Source organism: Suncus etruscus, chromosome 2, assembly GCF_024139225.1.
Source record: "Suncus etruscus isolate mSunEtr1 chromosome 2, mSunEtr1.pri.cur, whole genome shotgun sequence".
NCBI classification, from domain to species: domain Eukaryota; kingdom Metazoa; phylum Chordata; class Mammalia; order Eulipotyphla; family Soricidae; genus Suncus; species Suncus etruscus.
The window spans coordinates 67,466,128-67,471,289 of NC_064849.1; the positions used below are offsets into that span (position 1 = coordinate 67,466,128).

General features: G+C 35.1%; 1 non-coding gene across 1 annotated transcript; it reads right to left on the minus strand.

Annotated features, from left to right (window-relative positions):
- Nucleotides 1–380: 380 nt before the first annotated feature.
- Nucleotides 381–513, minus strand: LOC126002519 (small nucleolar RNA SNORA51). Its single transcript, XR_007493209.1, has one exon. It is a non-coding gene; the product is annotated as a small nucleolar RNA SNORA51 (small nucleolar RNA).
- Between the last annotated feature and the right edge of the window lie 4,649 nt (nucleotides 514–5,162).

Consider the following 5,162-nt stretch of genomic DNA (forward strand, 5'->3'; position numbering starts at 1 on the left):
AATAGCCCCTAAATATTTACTTCCACCAGGACTTAAAAATTACAATAAAATATTCCTTTCCTTACTAATCTCTGTGTTCCAGGGATTGCCTCAGACTTCCTATATTCAAATATTTGAGAAAACAGCAACTTTTTTTTTAGTTGTCTAGTGATAAAGTTTGGGTGTAGATACAGCCTATTTCTTCACTTAGATAAAAATCAGTTCTCTATAGTAAATATTTATATCATGTCAATTAAAGAAAAAGTTTATATATGTACATATATGTATAAATGTGACCCATAGGTGTATCTATATATATATATATAAACTGAAATATTATACTAAAATTTTAAGAAGAGTACATATAAAATTGTGTATATAAACACATATTAGCCTTTTTATTTTGTCCCCCAATTCACAATACAGACCAGGCAAAGGGCCTGGGTTGAGGTATATATGGGGTGCATTTACTGTACCTCCTCTTTTTATACAGTCAGTGTAAAGAACACAGCCTGTGGTAAGAATTGGGAGGCCTTATCTTTCCTTTTCTTTTCTTTTTTGATTTTTGTTTTTGTTTTTGTTTTTGTTTTGGGGCCACACTGGGCAGTGCTCAGGGGTTACTCCTGGCTGTCTGCTCAGAAATAGCTCCTGGCAGGCACGGCAGACCATATGGGACACCGGGATTCGAATCAACCACCTTAGGTCCTGGATCGGCTTTCAAGGCAAACACCGCTGGATTTTATATATATAAAAATCCTTCATCAGTGCAACATTCCCATGACCAATATCCCAAGTGTCCTTCCTCCCCACCCCACATATTAGCCTTATTAAAATGCAGATAGTCACTTCTTTCTACATATTTATTTGGCCATGCTAATTTGATTGAATTGCATCTTTCATTTTATTAATATTTTAAATTTTATTAATTTTATACTTATAGCTCTAGATATAGCTCTAAAAAAGAGAAGATTTTCAAGGGAATTTTTGTTTATATTGTTTTCTTTACCAAGTAAAAAAAAGTAGATACACAATAAATTAATCCACAATATCAAGATTTACAAGTTGGTGTACAATTTAGAGAAAGATGAAGCAGAAATAAAAGGTCAGACTGTCCCTATAATATTAGGAATGTCACTTCCATAGCTTAATACTAAGAATGGTATTTCCTGAAAATTTGAGCTAATGTCAGATTATTTCATTTTCCTCTAAATGTCCATGGGTTCTGTATTACATCCACCTATTTTGTTGAGTGGTGGGAGTGAAGAGTAGCATTGCAAGTATAAATGATATTTTGGGAACTGCTGCAAATCATATTATCTCAAAAAAATGGGAAGATGGCAAGAGGAATATTTCCACTACTAGAATTTTCATTTTAAAACTAAAAACATTTACTTGTTCTGTTGTTAGTATATATAGATGTTGGATTATAATGGTGATATTATAAAAAATATTTTAAGGAGCTGTGCAATAGTATAGGTGGTAAAGACGTTTGCCTTGCACATGGATAACCTGAATTTGGTCATGACCTTCTATATTGTTCCCCCAATCTAGAGAGTAGGAGTAACCCAAAGCATGGCCTGGTTGGTGCAAAAACAGAAAGCAAAACAAAATATTTCCATTTCTTAAAACAATAATACCACTGAATAGTAGAAACTGCAGTTAATTAGTGAGTGTACTCATATATAAAGCAAAACTATCCTTTCTTAAACAAGAAGATTGTCCTGTATTCTCACTGTTTTCTTCCAAGTAAGTTTGTACATTCAAAATTCCCATACAGATAAGACTATGAACATATGTGGGAATCAATGAAATTGAAAAGTTGTAAAAAGCACAGTGGTAGGGCTTTTGCCTTACATGCAGCCGATCCAGGACGAATGGTGGTTCAAATCCCACATCCATATGGTCCCCTGAGCCTGCCAGGAGCAATTTCTGAGCACCACCAAGTGTGACCCAAAACTAAACAAAAAATAAAGTTGTAACTATTGTTCAAAAGCAGGAAAAAGTGTCATTAGGTAATAACAAAGATCTCTTTTAAAATAATATTATTTGGTGATTCATAATCAATAATTAACTATTTTAATTACACTATATTTAAGCATTATCAATTTATAGAAAGAATAGCTAATTATATATATATTGGTGATAATTCTTGACAACAGTTTTTTACAAATAAAACAAATTCTCAAAATTTATACTTTCATAATTTCATATCAGTTACCATAGGAAGTAATGCCAGGACTATAGATAAGACAAGGTACAAATCAATTTTATTGTTTTATTTTTAATTTATATTTGTATTTATTTATACCTGGAAGTTCTCAGGGCTTAGTTATGGTTCTTTGATCAGGGATTATTTCTGGCAGTGCACAATATTTGCTATCATAATGTAAAGCTCTCTCAGCATCATGCAAGGCAAGAGCCTCATTTCCTGTACTATCCAGTCTAATTTTTTAATATTATAAATCATTAAATTTAAAGATTCAAAATTATATTTCAAATGATAAAAAACTCTGTAGAGTATTGTACCTGTCATGATATTAGCAGAAAAAATATAAATAAATAAGCATGATGATCTTAGGAAATTTTGGTTAGAGCTTATGTTTCCAATGAGATCATTGTCTATGTTTTATTGCTATGACCAGTTTCATATGATTCTGTACTAAATTTTAAATGTGATTTAATGCATTAACATTCTAATGCTGCATCCATCATTTGTTGTGATTTGTGTTTAACAAACTAAGTGTGATTTTATGTTTGTATGTAATTCATAATGCTTGTTAAAACATAACTCTTCTTAGTTATGAGAAAAAATTAAATTGTCTTTTATAAATTCATTAAAATATGTCTTTTCCCTTTTTGATGTTTGATGTTCTCCTTTCTTTTTTTTTTTGACTTTAGGCATGAAGTTTACAATACTCTTAATTAATTAGGGTTTCACAAATAAAATGTTCCAACACCACATGTTCCATCAGAATGCCCTTTCCAATCAAACCCCCACTGAAATATTTGTAATTTCCCATGAGGATGGTATTTCTTCTCATGAAGCTACTATCTTTGCACATAATTTGTCCCCTGTAATAAAATTTGCTGAGAACTCCAAAGTTTCTTATATGCAATACTTTGACACATATACATTTATTCTGTAATAATTTATCAATAAGGATGATAAGGTTATGTAGGGTCCCAGATTACCCCCCCCCCATCCCTTCTGTGTTCAAACTAATGTGAGCAGTTCTCTCCCATGAAGAGTGTGGCTGCCAGCCCAGCTGCAGTTTGTTTTGGTTCAGGCTTCAGCTGTCTTGGAACCACTGTGCTCTGCTGCACAGAAGTAGGTGGCTGAATCCTGCAGCTGGGCAGCCATGATGTTCAGAGTGCTGTACCGTTCCTTAAAATCCACTGCTGCACTTAATCTTCCACTCTCCTTTGTTCCTGAAGCAATGTAAAATAGATTGACTAGGCCTCCACCGGGATTCTGTAGGAACCATTGTATATTCCTTGCTGTGGCAGAAAAGTTGCATCTCAAAGTAGTGCTGGTTCCCTCCTGGAGAATCAGGGATGAGGGCCTCTGCTCCACCTCCATCCCACTCAACACTGCTTAAAAAAAGAAAAACACAGAAGTCACTGGAATGAACATGATATACTTTCTGAACCTCAAAACTATCTCAGAAATACCACTGACAGAAGATCCTGTAGAAGTTCTGTGTCAGCCAACCCTCCTCTTCCTCACAGTTATCTTTAAATACTCTCTTGACATGCATCTGGAAGCCCCCAACTCACAGCAAAATTGAGCCCAGAAGAGCCCCAGAAAAGCTCCCCAGAAAAGTTTCGATCTATTGAATGAGGTCAGTGTTCTTAGCATCATCATAGTTCCCAATATCACTGAGAAGCAGTTGTCTCTTAGGTTTGTCATTCACCTAACAGGAAACTCCACCCACGGAGTCCCCAGGAAACCACGTAGTAATGTCTCCAGACTATGAACACAAACTTTTAAGGGATACTTTTCATATATGGAACTATTGGGATTTTTATGGGAAACACTTTGTAAAGTCACTATTTAGAAAAAGAGATGATATTTGGTTGGATGGTGAGGCTGTGATGGGTGAGAAGGTTTCAACTAGCTTAACTGGAATCTGGAAAGAAGAAGAGGGACACAATTTACAAAATTGATGACTGTAGCATATAATTTAAAATTTAGTTATTAAAAAGTTTTATATAGGAACTCATATTAAATTGTACGTTAAGGAAGTTAATATATCTTCTTGAAATAAGAAAAGTAGTAGAAATCCAGGACGATCTATGACAACCCATCTGGTTAGAAAATTCTTCAACTGATTACAAAATTCTTATTTTCAGTATGAACTTAGCTTCTCACAGTTTTACCCCAATCTGCCCTGCAGTGTTGATCCACACACCTCATTCTGAGAGGTCATACAGTACCTAAAAAAATTAATTATGGGTCTTTCTCTTTCCTTCTATTTGTAATCTACCTCCTCTATCCCTTTTTCCTCTTCTCATTGACCTATAAACAATGCCTGATAATATTCCAGTATCCGCACATCTGCTCAGAGATTGAGCCTCAATATGGATGTGTAGAGAGGTACTGGCTCCAGCATTTTACAGTAATGGTAGATTTGAAAACCTGAAACACTGGTTCCCTCTCTCTTGACCTTTGCTTTCTATAATAGATTGAGTCAGTTTTTTTCTGGTCTCCTTTCTGAACTACTCAGCTCAGTTTTGTTTTGGTTTTGGTTTTATACATATCTTAGAGTGCCCCCTACTGGTCTGAACCTTTCAATAAAGACTAACTCAATCTAACTCAAGTCACAACCAATCACATCTGTTTCCTCAAAGAAAGGCATTTGGCTAGACCACAAAATCCTGACTTTTTGAAGTGAAGATTAAGTTCTACCAGTAAAATGTCACTTAATGGAAAATTTTTCATGTTTTTGGGTTACTCCCAGCAATGAAAAGTACTTACTCCAGGCTCTCTGCTCAGGGATCAATCCTGGAGGTTCAAGTGACAATATTGGGATGCTGGGAAGCAAGTATCATACCTGCTGTGTAAGATCTCTCTAGCTCAAGTTCACTTTTTTTTTTTTTTTGGCCACACCCAGTGACACTCAGGGCTCACTCCTGGTTATGCACTCAGAAATCGCTCCTGGCTTGGGGGACCATATGGGTCG